Raw genomic sequence first — 23,063 nt, forward strand, 5'->3', positions numbered from 1 at the left:
AAATTTCACATAAGCTTTAGCAGCTGCCATTTGTGTCAACTCAGCTGAAACCAACTGTTTCCCTCCCTCCCAACAAAACAAATTTGACAAAAACTTGTTTCACCATTTTTTTTATCAGAATTCACCAAAAAAAAAAAAATCAATAATTTTTTTAATTTACCCAAAATCAGCAAAGTTATTTTTATTTAATTTTTTTTTTTTTTTTTTTTTTTACAGAATCAGTCAACAATAATCAATAAATCTCAACAAAATTTGAAACAAATTCAACAAATCTCAAATTCAACCAAAAAAAAAACCAAAAAAAAAAATACAAAAAAACTCAACAATTTTAATAAATTTCAACAAGAAATTTCATAACTTCAAATCTCAGAATCTCAAAATATGAACAAAACTGAAAATAATAAATACTTGGATTTTCCATTTGTTGTTCATATTCCAATAGATTTCAGCAATCATTTTCTTCGTCTTCATCTTCTTTGTTACCATCTTCATTTTCTCCATCGTCTGTGGGGGCTAGATACCACCACCATCTCTGCTTTGTCTTCTCTTTCGCCCAAAGTTTAGAGAGAGAGAGAGAGAGAAATAAAGAAGGGCGATGGGTCACAGCGTCGAAAGAAGCGGTGAAGAGATAGTCAGCGGTGGGAGCAAATCTGGTTTTGGTAGTTCAAAGTAGATCTGATGGTCCTTGGTTCAGAATCGGCGATTGTCTCTTCGATATTGTCTAACATCGCCGATCCATTCTTGGAGTGAGTGAGAGAGAGAGAGAGAGAGAGAGAGAGAGAGAGAGAAATAGAGAGAGAGTATAGCGATCCCGGGTTTACCCTTGTTATACAGTGATCCGGACATGTGTCCGTGGATGATAGTAGTTGAGTATTACCTTGTGTACATCCTTTCTTACTTTGTACTTGAGTTATAGGATGTGTTGGGCAGGTTTGTTACAGGTTGGTTGAGTTTAGAAACCAAAACTAGTTGCCCAGATTTTGACCTGTCCGCTCGAGCAGAGAGTTTGACGCTCGAGCGGGGACCCTTTTGTTGCTTGTACGCTCGAGCGGGGGTTTTGGCACTCGAGCGGGGGTTTCACCCATCCAGTATTTCCTGTGCAGTGTTGGACGCTCGAGCGTGGGATTGGCCGCTCGAGCGGGAGAGTTGACGCTCGAGCGGAGACCTAGTTCTGTAAAAGTTCTGGGAGTGTGTATCCGCCGCTCGAGCGGGATTGTTGACGCTCGAGCGAGAGTCTGTGAGTGACGCTCGAGCGGGGCGTTGGACGCTCGAGCGGGGCGACTGGGTTAAAGCTCCGTGTTTTGACTTTTCAAATCACTTTTTCCATTTCTCTTCTCTCTCTTACTTTTCCAAAAACCCCATTGTTAAGCTTCTCACTCTAGGACTCTACCTTCTCTCTAGGTATTGATCTAGTAGGAGTGATTTGCTCACCTTTGGCCTTTACAAAAGAGTTGTTGATCGTCGAGGGCTACCTTTTGATCCGAAAAGTTTGTGGTTTGGAGCACTTCCGTTTTCTTCGTCTTCTCGGTTGGGAGTCAGCTTTTGAGGTAGGGATAACCTACTCCTTACTATGGGTTTTGTCTTGAAATTTTAGTAGTTTGAGATGTTGGAGTTGGTTTGGTAATTTTGTGAAAGTTTGAGACTTTTGTGCAAACTTACAAAGTTGGGGTTTTAACTATATGAAAGCCTAGATGCATGTTTGGCATGGGAAAAGTGGAATTAATGTTAAAACACTAATGAAAATGGAACCTAAGGGTTGAAATGTTAATTATGGAAAATGCCCTAATTACATTGGTTAATTAATTTGTAAAATTAATTGTGAGAAATGAGGAATTGAATTGGAAATGTTGAGATTGGGAATATGTGGGATTAAAGGGTGTAGTTGGATTTTATGTCACTCACCTAGTTAGAAATGTTGATTTTAGATCCATTTGTTGCATTTATTTTCTGTATAGAAATAACTGCTTTGGGCTATCGGTGGAGGATAGTCTTGATTGTTGTAGACAATGCATGATGATTAGGCAAACGGAAACTAATCACTGGAATGAGTCATTGAGTATGATGATTGAAAGAACACGTTAAATTTATGTGTTGTGTGATGATGTGCATAATTATTGTTTATATGCATTGTGTTGTGTTGGAGGAGATAGGGGATGTACTCCACGGTTTAGGGGAAGATAGGGGATGGACCTCTAAACCGGATGTTGATGGGAAAAGATAGGGGATGGACTCCGTAGATAGAGCTCGTATGCTTATCTAGTGATGTGTTGACAGAGCTCATATGCTTGTCATTGGATGTGTGATAGTGCTCATATGCATATCTGTGGAAGTGATGATATAGCTTGTATGCTTATCTGTTGGTGTGTGATATAGCTAGTATGCTTATCTATTATGAAATGGGAAGGTGTTTAATATGAGTTACTGTCTCATATGAGTTGTTTGGCCAGGTTCTGAGCCATGGTTATAAGTTGAGAATCTGAAAGGAATTGGAAAATAAATTGTAATATGGACTTGTACGTCATGAAACTGTAAAGTGTGATAAGGGAAAGTATCAGTGTTGGCCATCTATCAACTGCTAATCTTTTAGTCATTGTTCATATTTGGTTTAGTGTATTTCTACTGGGCTGTGGCTCACCCTATATGGGAATATCATTTTCAGGTACAGGTAGCATGCCACCTCCAAGGACATAAGGTTGGGAGGCTAGAGGCGGACACACTTTTGTTGTTTTATTTCTTTTGATGTGTTACTTGTAAATTCGAGCCAAGGGCTTAATGTGTACTTGAGTTAGTACTCTTTTATTGTAACCAAGTGTTAACTTGGAAAGCTGTAAGCCCTTAGGGCATTTGCTTTTGTCGTTAACATGTAATACTTTTTGTAATGGAACTCTGATGAATAGAAGAATGTGGAGTTTTTATATATCAATGTATGTCTCTATTGATGGGTTTAATGTTATTATTTTGAGGGCGTTACAGAGAGAGAGATGAGTGAGAGAAAGAAAGAGGTGAAGGGTAAACGGCCGCGATTGGCGGTGACGGAGAGTAGAGAGAGAAGTTCCCACCGTGGAGAGGAGTTTGCACCGTCGCCGATCAAAGAGAGATAGGGTTTGTAAAAGAAGAGATATAGAGAGAGAAGAGAGGCAGAGTGATTGTTTGAAAATGAGGAGAAGATGAAATAGAGAGGAAGATGATTGTAGAAGTTGATCTTAGCCGTTGGATTATATAAAAATCCAACGGTAATGGTATTGTCTTGGAATGTGTAACATGAGCCCAACGGCTCTATTTCAATTTGGAAGTAAAAGAACGGCTATTTTTCCAAATAGATAAAACACCAAAGGCTATAAAGTAAATGGTTAAAAAAAAGATTATGTTTTTGTAGTAGTATAAATACAGACACCTTATTTCACCAATTTGAGTTCAAGAAAAAAAAGAAAAAGCGGAAAATCATTCACCACTCAAGAAGATGTGGCAATTTGTAGAGCATGGTGTCATATTACTGAAGACCCAATCGTTGGAAATTCACAATCTCATGCTCATTTTTTGGGAAGATTTTTTTAAAATTATTGCTTGCTGCAGAATGATCACTCAAGAACACTAGTGTCTATGTCATCTCGACGGGGTGCAATCATGAAATGTTGCAACAAATTTCGTGGATGTTTAGCGTAAGTCGAAAATCTACATCCAAGTGGGATGTCTCAAGTTGATATAATAAGATTTCATCTTCATTTATTATGTTAGTTTTTTTATTTTGTCCCATATAAAAATTAACTAATTAATTAATTTAATATTTTATTGATATAGATGCTTCAAGCAAAACTTTTATACAACCAAGATGAAAACAAATATTTTGCTTTTGAACATTGTTAGGCAATCTTGCAAAACAATATCAGGTGGCAAGATGTAACTCCTACGAACACAGTGAAGTCAAGGATATATATACCGTTTTCCCTTAATTCAGCCTCCGAATCTCCTATGGATAACTGTATTTCTCTTGAAGACAACAACAATCTAAGTGTTGGCAACAATCTAACTGTTGGTAATAATTCAATCGCTAAGGGTAGTGTCTTTGCAAAGGGTAAAAGGCCTATAGGTAGAAAATTTGCAAAAGAATTGTTTCGGAAAAGTGAAGCTATTCAAACTGAAGTCAGCAAATATAACAATTTATTGGAGACATTTAACCAACACTTGGTTAGAAGTAAATGAAAAAAGCTGAAAGAGAAGAAAAAAGCATTCAAGCATTGCAGGAGATGAAAAAACTAGAGATTAAAAAGGAAGAACATTTGCAGAAGATGAGAGAACTTGAGATCAAAAAGAAAGAACGTTTGATAATGACTACAGACATTTCTCATTTGGACCCTCAGACGAAAGCGTATTACATAATGCGCAAAAATGAGATTTTCGCCAAGTGGTCGGCACATGCTAGCAACCCAAATTATTATTTTTCCCTGCTTCTTGATGAATAAGTATGGGACAATGTATTTTTTAATTTTGCAATGCCATTTATTTTTCGATGTAATTTTGAGTATTTTATATTTAAATTTACGGGTGAATTATATTAAATTTTTTTTTGGAAATTTTTCAATTGTTTTTTCATTTTTTATATTTTTATAGTCGGGTATAATGTAAATATATAATTTTTGCTACAAACAGTTTTAAAAAGGTTACAAAAGACAAAAAATAAGCAAAAAAAAAAAAAAAAAAAAAAATACTAGAAAACATATATCCAAACAATACCTACAAGTTTGGAGGGAAAGTTGGCTGAGACGTACTAAAATAGCATGTGACCATTGAAGCACTATTGCTATAATTTGAAAAAATAACATTATTCATTACCAAATTATAGCAGTGGCAATACTATTTTGACAAACACCATTAGAGATGCTCTGTGTGTTTCTTTCCATTTCTCGCTTTCCTACTTTTCATGTTTAACCAAATTTTTTTTTTTTTTGGGGAAACTACACTGACACTACCCTAAAAAGTATTTTGACAAAATAAAAAAAATATATTATAAATGTTAATAATTAATATTATAATTTTTTTCACTAATATATAGCAAATTTTTAAAATTTACACTTTATAATATTTTATCTTTCTTTTTTTTCACTCTTTCTTTCTGAGATGTTATCTAACTATTTTTTTTAATAAAGTACATTGATAATTCTTACATTATACTCTTTATATTATTTTGGTCCTCGTAATAATTAGCTTAATTTTGACTATTAATTTTAGAATTTATGTCCATTTGGTATAATTGATAACATAGATTAGAATTTTTAATAATAATAATAATAATAATAATAATAATAATAATAATAATAATAATAATAATAATAATAATAATAATAATTATAATAATTGAGTTGGTTAAGGTTAATTCACAAAATTTAACAAATTTATAATTTTACTTATAAAAGCGTAATACATAATGCTTATGTGCTTATTTTTCATTAAAAAAATACTCACAATTATAATCAATTAGACTAAATTTAGACGAAATCTTAAATTCAACATCAAAATTAAGTCAATTAAAATTATAGAGACTAAAATAACACAAAAATCAAAATAAAAAATAATTAGTGTAATTTATTATTTACCTTTTTTTCTACTTTTTTTTTTCTTTTTTTTTAATCTAGTTTATTATTTACCATCACCCTTCTCATCCTTGATCTCTTCTCTCTATTTCTCTCTTAAATGTTATTTTATTACTTTGTGCACAGTATATATATACATTCACTGTATATATATACATTCATACATATATATCACAGACATCCAAGCATAAGATTCAAAGTTGTATATGAAATATGATCAAATGGGTAATTTTATTTTATTTTATTTTATTTTATTTTATTTTTTTGGGTGAACTGATCAAATGGTTCAACATGGCGTATTCTCGCCCCAATATTTCATGAGTGGGCAAGAGAAGACGGGAAAAATATTAAAGAATGTTAAAAAGGAAAATTTTCCAAAGTACTAAAAAAAAAAAAAAAAAAAAGGAAAAAACGGAAAGAATGGATCTAAAACATTAAGGAGGAAACTGAAGAGTTGAAAACGTTAACCACCTCGCACTACAAAAGAATACACTTTTGGCAATTAAAAGAAATTTAGTGGCCAAAGATTAACATTTTAGCTACTAAAAAAAATTTGGTTTGGTTGACAAAGATACACATTTTAGCTATTAAAAAAACTTTGGCTGGCAAAGTGCAATCCTTAATTACTAAAAATAATTTAGTCGATATTTGTTTTATTTTTGACGACTAAAAATAATCTTCTTTCATTCGCATTCCTTCACACAAACCCAGCCCCAAATCGACCCACTCACCGCTATTGACGATTGACTGTGATTTTGATGGTTTGATGATATTGATTCATGATTAATGTTCTAGAAGTGGTGAAAATGTTTTTGCGAATTGTGTTCTGCATTTATGTTAGTGTTTTTGCGAACTGTAACACTATTCATCTTTCTATTTTAATGCTCTTTCAAGGTGGTCGGACAATCTGGTATGTAGATAGCTACTGCCATGCTCATTTGTCTTACAAGTTGTGCCACTGTATGTTTCCATGTTCTTTTTCTTTTATTTAATTTATGTGTAAATTATGCGCACCTTTTTGCTAATATGCCTCTGAAAATAGAAAATCTGTTGGTGTCTCAACCATGAATAAAGAGGCATTCTAACTACCAGCCACCAACACTAAGCTACAAAATCTGGAATGGAAATTTATACTCTTGCTTTAGTAACAAATGATGAACCTTACCAAAATTACACAAAAGAAATCTAAGACTGCTTTCAAAAGGTGTAGTATAGCCATCAGTTCTAAGTGGTGGTGATTATTGCAAAGTTGTTGAGATATAGAAGGAGCTAGAATTGATTCTGTCTCATTAGAGAAACAAAGGCATATCTCTATTGACAACTTTCTTTCTTTACTAAGTTTGAGTTCAGCTCGTTTGATTATCGATCTCGTTTATTGAGTTCGATCTCGACTTGATAACTAACTGAGTTCGAGTTTGGCTCGATAAGATTTTTTTTTTATATTATTTAATACATACATAATGTGTTTATGCTATTATTTGTATATATTTAATGTCTCACAATGTTTTAATTTTCTGGACTCGATTTTCTGAAAATTGAGTTTTTTTATTTTTCATGTTTTTTTATTTTTAGTGAATTATTTTAAAATTTTAAGCAATTTTTTTACTCTTTTAGATGCACCTTACTTATATGTATTTAAAAAGTAAAATATATGTAAAAAAAATATTTTAAAAAATTAATAAATACACAAGAATATTGACTTTTGAATGATCCTGGACTTATGCAATACATACTTAATATGGATGTTTTTATAGTGTGAGTTATTACATATATGAGAATGTGTTGGCTGAGCCATGTATGCACAGCTCATTAGACAATCTTTGCAAATTTTGCTTCCGCAATTTGACCCCTTATTATTAAATATGATTTGATTTCTGACTGAGGCCACAGGTAATCTCATGATTACTGACTGGTTTTGACTCTAATCCATAGGGGTGGGTTTGGGTCATGACATGGGTTGTTCTATCTTGATATTTCCACGAGTGATCTAGAGTGCTGTCGGTTCTGGTCTGGTCTGGTCTGGTCCTGGGCTGTCCTTTCCTGCCTTTGGGTGTTAATAAATTCCCTTATGTCCTCTATAGGGAAGTCGGAACTCTGGGCTGGACCTGACCTCCTTAGATGTTTCCCTCATGCTACTTCCCTTTTATGTAGAAAAGGATCTTACGTCGTCTGAACAGGCGTAATCCTTTGTTTGATATTCCTTTCGTTTGGAAAAGGTCTAGCGTTGCCCTTTAGATCGGGGTAAACTACTCGCCATGTGATTGGTTTCGCCAACCCTACGAGTTAGTGCGGGTCTCGGGTTTGCCTCAGTCCACGTCCTCTCCTTAGATCGTTGTGACTGCCTCCTTAGGGGGTGCCTCATTTTGCCCTCGAGGCACCAGTGCTTGATTCTGGTCTTGCTTCAAGGTTCTGACTTGGTCAGCAAACTCCTTAAGTTGCTAGTTCATGTCACCTATGGTTCAATCACGGCTGGCCAACTCTTGCTCCTAATTATTGCTCTCTGAGTTTTCAATGGCGAATAAGTTTCTCTCTTCTTGTTTGCGTCGTTCCTATCATGTTCCGACATTCAAAGGGAACCTTCATTGGCTTGGGGAGAGGTTTCCATCATGTTCATCCTTAATAAATAGGTTGGCATCTTTCACCGCCATGGATAATCTAGAATCTCAGCAAGTGAAACTAGGCTTTTGGCTGTAAAATTCCCAGAAACAGTGCCAAATTGTGGTGGGTAAAAATCAAACAACTTAGGCTGCGGTGGTGACACGACGGAGATAACCCGATTCCTGACTTGAAAAACACTTGGATAAAGGTAAAAAAGGACAGCTGGAGCAGCTTGGGAACCCTCTGATGCCTAAGTCAATGACGAAGGTGTAGGATTATCTTAGTGAGGTTCAGGTAGAAGTTTTTGCATATCTCCATTGTGCTGATTGCTTCCCCTTTTATAGCTTGTTCCTACTAACTGTTGTTAACTGTTAGGCTTCTCCCCACTCCTCATGTCAGCCCCTTTTCGTTAGGGATTGTGCTCCACTAGATGCGGATTTCTAGGAGTTGCTTGAACCTAAAATAAAGAAATGTGGGTTGACTGGGTCTGCGCCCTTGTTGAGGGCATTTTCTTCCACCTATCTTCTGTCCTAAAACTTCCCTGGCCTAGTCTGGTCTTGGGCTATCAGGCCAGACTCAAACTATCATAGGCTGACTTTCCACTTTGTTAGCGATGCTGCTTTCCCTCTACCAACCCAGGAATTCCAATCTTGCCTTATGTTGACTCCTTTTTTGCCTTCCACAATTATATATCTATCTCTTTTAGTAAAATAAAAATACCAAAAGTAATATAGATAGTGTCTAAATATAAAAAATAAATAAATAATATAAAAGATATTACAATATTATTTTTTCACTTATATGACTAAATAATTTTTGATGAAAAGGACATTAAGTTATGTTAATTACAACTTTAATGCAATCTAATATAATTATGTCAAATTTGTAAGCTCATTATATTTTCTTTAAATTTAAAGTGATGTCAATGTAGAAATTGTTTGAAACTCACAATGTAGTATAATAACTATCAACTTTTGATTTGTTATACATTCAATCATATAGAACCTAACTCTCTTGGCACATTATTATGAGTGAATTTGTATCTAAAATTGTGTATTTCTAACATTTATCTTTTCTTTTCTTTTCTTTTTTCTTTTTTTTTGTATTTCATTTTATTAGAGTAATGCTTCACTTAACAACTTTTATACCATATTTAGTATACCACCTCATGTGTCAATACTACATTAAAAAGATGAAACAATTACACCAATGATAGTGAAGCGGTAAATGTAGATAAAAAAAAGAGCAACCAAGTCCAATACAAGCACAACATGATCGAAAACAATATTTGTTGATCTTCTACTCGTATACAACCTAATCAAGGATCAGTTTGTATACCATACGACCCAATAAAAATAAAAATAAAAATAAAAAATAAAAAAACTTTTTCAACCCACTTAAATATTTCAATAAAATTGCTCTACTAATTTTTGAGCAACTTCACATCCTTACAAAGCTGCAGCAACACTTCTACTGCCTCGTCTATCTCTTCATCTCCTTTCATTCTTATTTTATCCCCAAAAATTCTCGCTTTAATCCTTATGTCCTCTCCACTTTTCTCCACCACAACCTTCCTTATTACCTGTGCTATCTCTTCTCTGTTGAGTCTTCCATTGATGTCTCTGTTGACCTCCGCAGCCACACCAACCTCCTCCACTAGTTTAGCATTCAACGGCTGCTCATATTGCATGGGTATGGCTACCATTGGAACCCCAAACTTTAGGCTTTCCAATACTGAATTCCATCCACAGTGACTCACAAATCCACCAGTGCTTGAATGGGTTAGAATTCTTGCCTGTGGAGCCCAACCCTCCACAACCAGTCCTCTCTCTCCTACCCTGTCAATAAACCCCTTAGGAAGTGCTTCTTCAAGCTCAACTTTCTCTACCTCAGGAAACCTAACAACCCATATGAAATTAACCATGCTAAGCTCTAACCCATGAGCTATCTCTTCAATCTCTTCCTTGGACATAAAATACTCACTCCCAAAAGAAACAAACAAAGTGGAGTACTCACCCTTGTTGTCAAGCCATTGTATGATCTCAGAGTGCTCATTTTCATCATCATCAATGCCTTGAACAAGTGGACCAACAGGGACAACCTTCTTCTCACCTATAACCGGTAGATAATCAATGTATTTACCTTCAAGCTCTCTAAAAGTGTTGTACAACATAAAGTTGCAAGATGGTTGATCATTTACAGAGGCAACTTGTTTGTCATTGTATTCTTTTACAACAGTCTCAACAAAGTGGCGAAACTGCGTTTCATGGAATCCCTGCAGCTTAATTGCCGGAAATGGGAATTCAACACTGCCACAGTGCTTAATCATATGTTGGCCAAAAGAAACCACCGTGGCTCCGGTAATCATGAGCTGGACTGCGGGAATATCAAACGACAAGGCAGTGGATTGTGCCCATGAGGGGCTGACGTCATAAATTACAAGATCTGGGCTTAGTGTGTTGAGGATGGTGGAGAAGCTTGTGCTTGCCATCTCAAAGGCTGTTTTGAGAGTGGAATTGAGATGGATGGGGAGGCCATTGGTGGTGTGGTAGTGAGGAGGGAGCTCAGGCAAGGATGGAAGGTGGATTTCTACAAGTTCAATGGAGAGAGAGTACTTGTCTGTGATTCTTTTCTTGATGGATATGAGATTGATTGGTGTAGAACAGAAATATATGTGGAAGTTTTTGTTTGTGAGTTTCTTGGCAAGCTCTAGGAAGGGAGTGATGTGACCTTGGGCTAACCATGGTAGCATTAGGACATTCATTTTGCTCTTTTTTGAATCCATGATCTCTTTCTCTTTGGTGAGGCTTTTTGTCGTGGTGAATGTTGATGCACTCAATGATATATATGCATGTGGACAGCGCCGGCTCAACCCATGTGTAAAGCGAAAGTTCAAAGTTTTTTATTTATTTATTTATTTTTAATATGTTTTTTAGTTGAGAGCATATTGAAATAGTAAATCACTGGGTCCCTTTGATTTAGTTTTAGAATTTTGATTTGGGTGTATAGTTATATTTTGAGTTTTAAATTTTTAAATCATAATTTGGAAAAAAAAAAAAAAAATTGTTTGGTTATGAGTTTTAAAAATAATTTGGGGATGATTTGTATTTATTTTTTTATTTTTTTTGATTGATTGGTGTATAAAATGTGAAAGAATGTGAGAGGAGAGATGAGAGAGAAAAAGTGATTGATTAATTGATTAATAATAATAATAAAATAAAAAAGAGAAGAGAGGAGTTTTGAAAATAATTTTGAATTTTATTTTAAAATTTTATTTAATTATAAATTTTAATCCAAATCATAATTTAAAAATAGTGTTGGGTTTTGAATGTAGAGTTTTAGACAAACACAAATGACCCCCAATTTATTTGAACACAAGAAAAAATATATTTGTGGTTAAATAGATTTCAATATCAAACAAGAAACAAGTGTACATGTAGGGTTCACAATAAAAAATACAAAAAATGTCGTGTATATTTTTTGTCATAATTTTTAAAATATAATGAATTCTACATATGCATATAACATTTGTTGTTTGAGTATACATAAAAAAATAATAAATAATAATAAAATCCATCCGATAATATATAACCTCTTTTTTGGCTTTTATTTTTTGTCGGCTATATGGAGCCTTTTTCCTTTCTTTTGTCGGTAAAGCCACTGTAACTTCTTTATAATTTGAAAAAAGCTACTGAAACCTAGTTCTTTTGGTTTTTTTTTTTTTTTTCTAGTTGTCTTTATGAGACCTTATTTCAAAATGAGGCCTTTATTAAAACAGCGGCCTAAAGTAGGTGCTTCATCGGCTTCCCTCTTGAGCCGGCCCTGCATCGGGAAAATCCTACTGTCCTAGAAAATTTTATTGAATTTTCTGGATATTATGATTGTGTTGTCAAAATTAAATTAATGTTGTATTGGTCCAATTATGAAATGAATAGTATTATTCCATGCATTTATATTACAAGATGTTTTTTTGTTTTTTAAACTAAAAAATATTAATTTATTGCGTACCGACATATCTTTCTAATGGGATTTTTATGTACGAATGCATTATATTTGTGTAATAAATGGGATCAACTACCGTCCTGGTCCAACTTCGGAGAAATTATTGAGTGATTTTGGAATATTATTTTACACCATTTGTTGAAGGATAAATATTCAGGTGGTGTTTGGCAAGTTGGGTTGGGGCTAAAATAGCCACAAAAGACAAAACAGTCTATTTTAGCCACAACAAACAAAACATCAAATCCAACCCATAATCATTACACTCTTCTCTCACAAAAAAAATTAAAAAAGCCAAAAAGTCAAAAAACCCTTCCCAAACCAAACTTTTTAGCCCAGGCTAAAATAGCCAAAAAAGCCAAAAAGTCAAAAAGCCAACCCACTTCCCAAACGGAGGCTCAATTGTTTTCTAAAAATACACAAAAAGATGGTAGGTCTCACTGTTTCGAAAATAAAAACAAAGTTGGAACACCACCAATGGCGGAGGGAGTCAGGAGAGTCACGTGTCCCCTTGGATTTTGAGATTTTTTTTAAAAAAATTTTGCAAACATAAAGAAAATATTTTAAATAAAAAAATTACAAAAATATTATTAGAGTGAAATGTCAATTACATTCTAAAAATTACAAGAACAATAATGGTTATTTTAATTGAAAATGAAGAGACTACTATAAATCGTATTATCTATGAAAATTTTTTAATGTAACGGTAATGTCATTATTATTGACATGCAAGTATAAATAATCCCACTATAAAGATATGGAATTTATTGGATTGTTATTTACATTTAACATATGAGGTTCACTCTATATATGTTTATGTACTATTAGTTGATGATATCACATATCAATAATGACGTAGTATTACCATTATATTGAGTTTTTAATCAAATTTTGTATAAAATTTTTTTTATCATTATATAATTTATTTTAAGACTTATATCCATTTTTTTTTTTTTTGTATTATCCATAATACACTAGTTACAAATAACATTATTTTTCTGATATTTCTCGAAATCAATCGTAAAAACTTGCGTGAAACATTTTTGTAAAAAGTTTTGATATTGTAATTAATAAGTGTCCCCTCTAATTTAATTTTATGGCTCCGCCACTGAACACCACATCAGTATGCCTCAGAAGCAAAAAATAAAGAAAATGTTTAAGGTTCACAAAAAGCCTCCTACAATTTGATCCATAATGATGTGGTAGGATATATGTCAATTTTGATTTGTTATATACTTAATTGTGCAGGGCCTATCTCTTTTACCGCATCATTGTGGATAAATTTTGAAATCCAAATTATGAATCTCTAAGCAATATTACATTCATTGAATTTTGGCTTGTTTGAATCGTTCGATTTTGTGCATGCCAATCGTCTGGTCAGTCATTTGACGATAAGGGTGACAACTGTGATTGATAAAGATGACAATCGTAATTGATAAGGAATATATTTATTGTCTAAATGATCGATTGAGATGTACAAATTTAAATGATTCAAACAAACTCAAATTTAATAGATGAATTATTTTGAAATTATTAATCTCATACTGAATAGCGTGATGTTGACGAGGAAGATGCGCACGAAACACGCGGAAGATGCGCACGAAACACGATTTAGAAAATTCGGTTCGGTTTTACTACAGTCAGTAATAGGGCTGTTTTTTTTATGAGTTATGCTAGGGACCCCAAATAAATTACCAAATTTCTACCAAATTTCTCACATGGGTGTGGGACCCACACACATTTGATTTGTGTGAATCCCATACCCATGTGAGAGATTTAGTAGAAAATTTGGTAATTTGTTTGGGGTCCATAGCATTTTCCTTTTTTTATTAATTCATAATAATAGTGTTGTTGGTACCATCTCAATAATAGTGCTGTTGGCACTAGTCAGGTAGCAGAGGTCCACCACAGTCAGAACATTGCATTTTAACATAGTAATGTTAGAGTTGTTAACAAATTTTTTTAAAATTTTTATTAAATATTTTATATGAGTGTGTGACTCACATAAAATTTACATAATATAAGTCTCACTTTTATATGAGACATTTAATAAAAATTTGGGTAAATTACACTGATACTCCTGAGATTTATGTTTATTACAATTCTTCTCTCACCTTTTAAAAATTACATCTCCCTCCCTAAGATTGAAAATTTCATTACAGATTTCCTTCAGCAATTTAATTTTTTTAAATACCAATTTTGCCTTCACTGGGTAAATTATATTGACACCCCTCACAGTTTAGAAATTACAGTCCTCTCCCTAAGGTTTAAAGTAGCATTACCAATTGCCCCATCGGTTAGTATTAGTTGGAAAAAAATTCATTGAAAAAAAAAATTAATTGGAAAAAAAATTAATTGAAAAAAAAATTAATTGAAAAAAGAAATTTGTTAGTAAAATTTTTAAATTTCTGTTTAAAAATCAACAGAAACTCATCTTTTGAATTTAGGCCTCTTAATTTTTAATTTTTAAAAAAAATTTCTAAAAATCAAACCATACATAGTCTAAGAATCTTTTGATAAGTCATTTCTTGCGTTAGTAACTTATTCAATTATTTGTTAATTTTACGACATTTTTACCATCCGAGGCCTGTTTAGTAACCATTTCGTTTTTAGTTTTCAATTTATATTTCCAAAAATTTTAAAAATTGTCATAAAAACTTGTTTGATAATTTTTGGTTTATAAATTGTTGTCTCAGTTTGTAAATTTGAGGAAAAAACATAAATTTTAAAAAAAAAAGTTTACATTGGTTTTTAAATAGAAATTTAAAAATTTTACTAACAAATTTTTTTTTCAAATAATTTTTTTTTTTCAATTAATTTTTTTTCCAATTAATTTCTTTTTTCAATGAATTTTTTTTCTAACTAATACTAACCGAGGAGGCAATTGGTAATGCTACTTTAAACCTTAGGGAGGGGATTGCAATTTTTAAAATGTGAGGGGTGTCAATGTAATTTACCCAATGAGGGAAAAATTAGTATTTAAAAAAAATTAAATTGATGAGGGGGGAATCTATAATGAAACTTTAAATCTCAGGGAGAGAGATGTAATTTCCAAAAGTTGAGGGGAGAACAGTAATAAATATAAACCTCAGGGGGTGTTAGTGTAATTTACCCTAAAAATTCTGATAAAATTTTTAGGATCTCTAACATGTTTCTTTTAACAGAGTTTACACAATTAAGGTCTGACTATCCCTTTCTTTATTTCTTTAGAGTATCTCTAATGGTTTTCTGTTGGAGTTGTTATTGCTATAATATAGCAGTTGTGTTGAAAAATGATGCTCCAATAGTTGAATTTGACAGCTGTCAAATTTGACAAATGCCAAAGGTTCTGTCAAATTTGATAGAAACTTGTTTTACCATTTTTTTCTTATCAGATTTCACCAAGAAAAAAGTTCAATAGTTTTTTTTTTAATTTACCAAAAATCAGCATTTTTTTTTTTTTTTTTTTTACAGAATCAGTAAACAACAAATCAATTTTTTTTTACAGAATCAGTCAACAACAATCAATAAATCTCAACAAAATCTCAAACAAATTCAACAAATCTCAGATTCAACAAAAAAAAATTTCAACAATTTCAATAAATCTCAACAAGCAAATTCATAATTTCAAATATCAGAATCTCATAATATGAACAAAACTGAAAATAATAAATACCTGGATTTGCCATTTGTTGTTCATATTCTAACAGATTGCAGCAATCATCTTCTTCGTCTTCATCTTCTTTGTGACCATATTCATCTTCTCCATTGTTTGTGAGTGCTAGATACCGCCACCATCTCTGCTTCGTCTTCTCATCCGCCTAGAGTTCATAATTGAGAGAGAGAGAGAGAGAGAGAGAGAGAAAGATGGAATGACGGTGGGTCACAGCATCATAGAAATAGGTGAAGAGATCGCCAGCAGTGGGAGCAGATCTGGTTTTGGTAGTTCAAAGTAGATATGATGGTCCTTGGTTCAGAATTGGGGATCATCCCTTCGATCTTGTCCAACGTCGTCAATCCATTCTAAAAGTGAGAGAGAGAGGGTGGGGGGTAGACGGCAGCAATTGGCGGTGACAGAGAGTAGAGAAAGAAGTTTCCATCATGGGGAGGAGTTTGAACCGTCGTCGATCGAAGAAAAAGAGAAGAGAGATAGGGTTTGTAAAAGAAGAGATATAAAGAGAGAAGAGAGATAGAGTAATTGTTTGGAAATGAGTGGAAGATGAAAGAGAGAGGAAGATGACTTTAGAAGTTGATCTCAGCCATTGGATTATATAAAAATCCAACGGTGAGGGTAGTGTCTTGGATTGTGTAACATGAGCCCAACGGCTCTATTTCAATCTGGAAGTAAAAAAACGACTATTTTTCGAAACAAGCAAGACACCAATGGCTATAAATTAAACGGCTAAAAAAAAATCATGTTTTTGTAGTAGTATAAATACAAACGCCTTGTTTTGCCAATTTGAGTTCACAGCAAAAATATCTTCAATTATATTCTTCTTTTTTTTATTTTTCACACAATCAGTATGGAAAGTTCATTAAAAACAAAGCGAGGAAAATCATTCATCACTCAAGAAGATGTGGCAATTTGTAGAGTTTGGTGTCACATTACTGAAGACCCAATTGTTGGAAATTTGCAATCTCATGCTCATTTTTAGGGAAAAAATTTTGAAAATTATTTCTTACTGCAGAATGATCACTCAAGAACACTAGTGTCTATCTCATCTCGATAGAGTGTAATCATGAAATGTTGCAACAAATTTTGTGGATGTTTAGCGTAAGTCAAAAATCTACACCCAAGTGGGATGTCTCAAATTGATGTAATAAGAATTCATCTTCATTTATTATGTTAGTTTTTTTATTTTGTCTCATATAAAAATTGACTAATTAATTAATTTAATATTTTACTGACGCAAATACTTCAAGCAAAACTTTTATGCCATCAGGATAAAATAAATATTTTGCTTTTGAACATTGTTGGCCAATCTTGCAAAACAATATTAGCTGACAAGATATAACTCCTACGAACATAGTGAAATCTAGGATACATATACTGTTTTTCCCTAATTCAGCCCCCAAATCCCCTATGGATAATTGCATTTTTCTTGAAGACGACAACAGTGCAAGTGTTGGTAACAATCCAACTGTTGGTAATAATCCAATCGGTGATGGTAGTGTCTCTGCAAGGGGTAAAAGGCCTATGGGTAGGAAATCTGCAAAAAAAAATACTTTGGGAAAGTGAAAGTCAACAAATATTACAATTTATTGGAAACATTTAACCAACACCTAGTTGAGAAGGAAATGAGAAAAGCTAAAAGAGAAGAAAAAAGGATTCAAGCATTGCAGGAGATGAAAAAACTAGAGATTAAAAAGGAAGAACATTTGCAGAAGATGAGAGAACTTGAGATCAAAAAGAAAGGACGTTTGATAATGACTACGGACATTTCTCATTTGGACCCTCAGATGGAAGCGTATTACATAATGCGCAAAAATGAGATTTTCGCCAAGTGGTCGGCACATGCCAGCAATCCAAATTACTATTTTTTCCTGCCTCTTGATGAATAATTACGGGAGAATATATTTTTTTAATTTTGCAATATCGTTTATTTTTCAATGTAATTTTGAGTATTTTATATTTAAATTTACGGGTGAATTATATTTAATTTTTTTTTGGAAAAATTTAAATTTTTTTCATTTTTTATATTTGTCTAGTAGAGTATAATATAAATATATAATTTTTTTTTTTACAAACAGTTGAAAAAAGGTCACAAAAGACAAAAAATAAACCAAAAAACACTAAAAACCTATATCCAAACAACATCTATAAACTTGGAGGAAAAGTTAGCTGAAATTTGCTAAAATAGCATGTGACCATTGAAGCACTATTGCTATAATTTGAAAAAATAACATTATTCATTACTAAATTATAGCAATGGCAATACTATTTTGATAAACACCATTAGAGATGCTCTTAGTGTTTCTTTCTATTTCTCGCTTTCTCACTTTTCATGTTTAACTTCTTCTTCTTTTTTTTTTCGAAATTACACTGACACTACCCTAAAAATTATTTTGAAAAAATAAAAGAATAGATTATAAATATTAATAATTAATATTATAATTTTTTTCACTAACATATAGCAAATTTTTTAAATTTACAAGTTATAATATTTTCTGTTTCTTTTTTTTCACTCTTTCTTTCTGAGATGATACCTAGCTATTTCTTTTAATAAATTACATAGATAATTCCTACATTATACTCTTTATATTATTTTGGTCCTCATAATTTTAATTAGCTTAATTTTGACTATTAATTTTAGAATTTCTGTCCATTTGGTATAATTGATAACATAGATTAGAATTTTAAATAATAATAATAATAATAATTGAGTTGGTTGAGGTTAATTCACAAAATTTAACAAATTTATAATTTTACTAATAAAAGCATAATACATATTGCTTTTGTGCTTATTTTTCATTAAAAAAATACTCACAATTATAATCAATTAAACCAAATTCAGACGAAATCTTAAATTTAACATCAAAATTAAGCCAATTAAAATTATAGAAACTAAAATAACACAAAAATCAAAATAAAAAATAATTAGTGTAATTTATTATTTACCCTTCTTTTTTCTACTTTTTTTTTTTTTTAATCTCTCTAACTGTTAATTTATTATTTACCATTACCCTTCTCATGTTGATCTCTTCTCTCTATTTCTCTCTCTTAAATGTTATTCTATAACTTTATTACTTTGTGCACAGTATATATATACATACATACATACATATCACAGACATCCAAGCATAAGATTCAAAGCTGTATATGAAATATGATCAAATGGCTTTTTTTGAAACTGATCAAATGGTTCAACATGGAGAATTCTCGCCCCAATATTTCATGAGTGGGCAAAAGAAAACGGAAAAATGCTAAAGAACGTTATAAAGGAAAATTTTCCAAAGTATTAAAAAAAGAAATATTAATTTATTGCGTACCGCCATATCTTTCTAATGAAAGTTTTATGTACGTATGCATTATATTTGTGTAATAAATGGGATCAACTACCATTCTAGTCCAATTTTGGAGAAATTATTGGATGATTTTGGAGTATTATTTTACGCCATTCATTGAAGAATAAATATTCAATTGTTTTCTAAAAATACACAAAAAGATGGTAGGTCTCACTGTTTAAAAAATAAAAACAAAGTTGGAACACCACATCAGTATGCCTCAAAAGTGAAAAATAAAGAAATTGTTTAAGGTCCACAAAAAGCCTCCTACAATTTGATCCATAATAATGTGACAGGATACATATCAACTTTTGATTTGTTATATACTTGATTGTGCAGGGCCTACCTCTCTTACCGCATCATTGTAGATAAATTTTGCAGTCCAAATTATAAATCTCTAGTATTACTTGAAAAATTATTTTTCCTAACTTTGACATGCCTTTTAGCTTGTCACTTCAATATAAAATTATTAGAGCAATACTACATTCACTAAATTTTAACTTGTCTGAATCGTTTGATTTTGTGCATGTCAATTGTCCAGCCAATCGTTTGGTCAGTCATTCGACGACAAGGGTAACAGTTGCTATTCATAAAGGTGACAACCATAGTTGATAAGGATTGTATCTACTGTCTGAATGATTGACTTATATGTATAAATTTAAATGATTCAAACAAACTCAAATTTAATAGATGAATTATTTTGAAATTATTAATCTCATACTGAATAGCATGATGTTGATGAGGAAGATGCGCATGAAACACGATTTAGAAAATTCGGTTCGGTTTTCCGGCAGTCAATAATGGTGCTGTTTTTTTTTTTTCATAATAATAGTGCTGTTGGTACTAGCCAATAATAGTGCTGTTGGTACCATTGACGGGTTGTCCCAATAAAGACCAGTCATGTAACAGAAGTCCACCACACTCAAAACATGTTAAAAATTTTATTAAATATTTTATGTAAGTGTGGGAGTCACATAAAACTTATATAGTGTAGGTTTTACTTTCATCTGAAACATTTAACAAAAATTTTGATAGAATTTTTAGAATCTTTAACATTTTTCTTTTAACGGAGTTTACACAGTTAACATCTAACTATCCCTTTCTTTCTTTCTTTAGAGCATTTGTAATGGCTTGCCATTAGAGCTGCCATTACTATAATATAGCAACTGTGTTGAAAAATGATACTCCAATGGTTGAATATGACAACTGTCAAATTTGACAAATACCAAAACTAATGTCAAATTGACACAAATTTTAGCAACTGTCATTTGTGTCAACTCAGCCAAAATTAACTATTTTCCTCTCTCCCTCCCAACAAGACAAATTTGACAAAAACTTGTATAATCATTTTTTTTTTCCATCAGAATTCACCCAAAAAAAACTTCAATAATTTTTTTTTTTAATTTATCCAAAATCATCAAAGTTTTTTTTTTTTTTTTAACAGAATTAGTCAACAACAATCAATAAATCTCAACAAAATCTCAAACCATAGTTGATAAGGGTTGTATTTGCTGTCCGAATGGTCGACTGACATGTCCAAATTTAAATAATTCAAACAAACTCAAATTTAATAGATGAATTATTTTGAAATTATTAATCTCATACTGAATAGCATGATGTTGATGAGGAAGATGCGCATGAAACACGATTTAGAAAATTCGGTTCGATTTTCCTGCAGTCAATAATAGTGCTGTTTTTTTTTTTATATTATTATTCATAATAATAGTGCTGTTGGTACTAGTCAATAATAGTGCTGTTGGTACTGTTGACTGGTTGTCCCAATAAAGACCAGTCACGTAACAGAAGTCCACCACACTCAAAACATTGCATTTTAACAGAACAATATTTGAGATCTTAAAAATTTTATGGAAATTTTTATTAAATATTTTATATGAGTATAAGACTCACATGAAATTTACATAGTGTAAGTTTCATTTTCATATGAGATATTTGATAAAAATTTTGATAAAATTTTTAAAATTTCTAACATTTTTCTTTTAATGGAGTTTACGCAGTTAACATCTGATTATCTCTTTCTTTCTTTCTTTCTTTCTTTAGAGCATCTACACTGGTTTGTCATTAGAGCTGCCATTATTATAATATAGCAGCAGCGTTGAAAAATGATACTCCAATGGTTGAATATGGCAGCTGTCAAACTTGACAAATGCCAAAACTTGTGTCAAATTTCACATAAGCTTTAGCAGCTGCCATTTGTGTCAACTCAGCTGAAACCAACTGTTTCCCTCCCTCCCAACAAAACAAATTTGACAAAAACTTGTTTCACCATTTTTTTTATCAGAATTCACCAAAAAAAAAAAATCAATAATTTTTTTAATTTACCCAAAATCAGCAAAGTTATTTTTATTTATTTATTTATTTTTTTTTTTTTTTACAGAATCAGTCAACAATAATCAATAAATCTCAACAAAATTTGAAACAAATTCAACAAATCTCAAATTCAACCAAAAAAAAAACCAAAAAAAAAAATACAAAAAAACTCAACAATTTTAATAAATTTCAACAAGCAATTTCATAACTTCAAATCTCAGAATCTCAAAATATGAACAAAACTGAAAATAATAAATACTTGGATTTTCCATTTGTTGTTCATATTCCAATAGATTTCAGCAATCATTTTCTTCGTCTTCATCTTCTTTGTTACCATCTTCATTTTCTCCATCGTCTGTGGGGGCTAGATACCACCACCATCTCTGCTTTGTCTTCTCTTTCGCCCAAAGTTTAGAGAGAGAGAGAGAGAGAGAAATAAAGAAGGGCGATGGGTCACAGCGTCGAAAGAAGCGGTGAAGAGATAGTCAGCGGTGGGAGCAAATCTGGTTTTGGTAGTTCAAAGTAGATCTGATGGTCCTTGGTTCAGAATCGGCGATTGTCTCTTCGATATTGTCTAACATCGCCGATCCATTCTTGGAGTGAGTGAGAGAGAGTGAGAGAGAGAGAGAGAGAGAGAGAGAGAAATAGAGAGAGAGTATAGCGATCCCGGGTTTACCCTTGTTATACAGTGATCCGGACATGTGTCCGTGGATGATAGTAGTTGAGTATTACCTTATGTACATCCTTTCTTACTTTGTACTTGAGTTATAGGATGTGTTGGGCAGGTTTGTTACAGGTTGGTTGAGTTTAGAAACCAAAACTAGTTGCCCAGATTTTGACCTGTCCGCTCGAGCAGAGAGTTTGACGCTCGAGCGGGGACCCTTTTGTTGCTTGTACGCTCGAGCGGGGGTTTTGGCACTCGAGCGGGGGTTTCACCCATCCAGTATTTCCTGTGCAGTGTTGGACGCTCGAGCGTGGGATTGGCCGCTCGAGCGGGAGAGTTGACGCTCGAGCGGAGACCTAGTTCTGTAAAAGTTCTGGGAGTGTGTATCCGCCGCTCGAGCGGGATTGTTGACGCTCGAGCGGGAGTCTGTGAGTGACGCTCGAGCGGGGCGTTGGACGCTCGAGCGGGGCGACTGGGTTAAAGCTCCGTGTTTTGACTTTTCAAATCACTTTTTCCATTTCTCTTCTCTCTCTTACTTTTCCAAAAACCCCATTGTTAAGCTTCTCACTCTAGGACTCTACCTTCTCTCTAGGTATTGATCTAGTAGGAGTGATTTGCTCACCTTTGGCCTTTACAAAAGAGTTGTTGATCGTCGAGGGCTACCTTTTGATCCGAAAAGTTTGTGGTTTGGAGCACTTCCGTTTTCTTCGTCTTCTCGGTTGGGAGTCAGCTTTTGAGGTAGGGATAACCTACTCCTTACTATGGGTTTTGTCTTGAAATTTTAGTAGTTTGAGATGTTGGAGTTGGTTTGGTAATTTTGTGAAAGTTTGAGACTTTTGTGCAAACTTACAAAGTTGGGGTTTTAACTATATGAAAGCCTAGATGCATGTTTGGCATGGGAA

General features: G+C 32.7%; 1 pseudogene across 1 annotated transcript; it reads right to left on the reverse strand.

Annotated features, from left to right (window-relative positions):
* Positions 1–9,399: 9,399 nt before the first annotated feature.
* On the reverse strand, positions 9,400–11,243 carry LOC145791934 (UDP-glucosyltransferase 29 pseudogene; annotated as a pseudogene). Its single transcript, XR_014331212.1, has one exon. The product of XR_014331212.1 is annotated as a UDP-glucosyltransferase 29 pseudogene (transcript).
* Between the last annotated feature and the right edge of the window lie 11,820 nt (positions 11,244–23,063).

Source organism: Camellia sinensis, chromosome 1, assembly GCF_055761805.1.
Source record: "Camellia sinensis isolate YWXY chromosome 1, ASM5576180v1, whole genome shotgun sequence".
Lineage (NCBI taxonomy): Eukaryota > Viridiplantae > Streptophyta > Magnoliopsida > Ericales > Theaceae > Camellia > Camellia sinensis.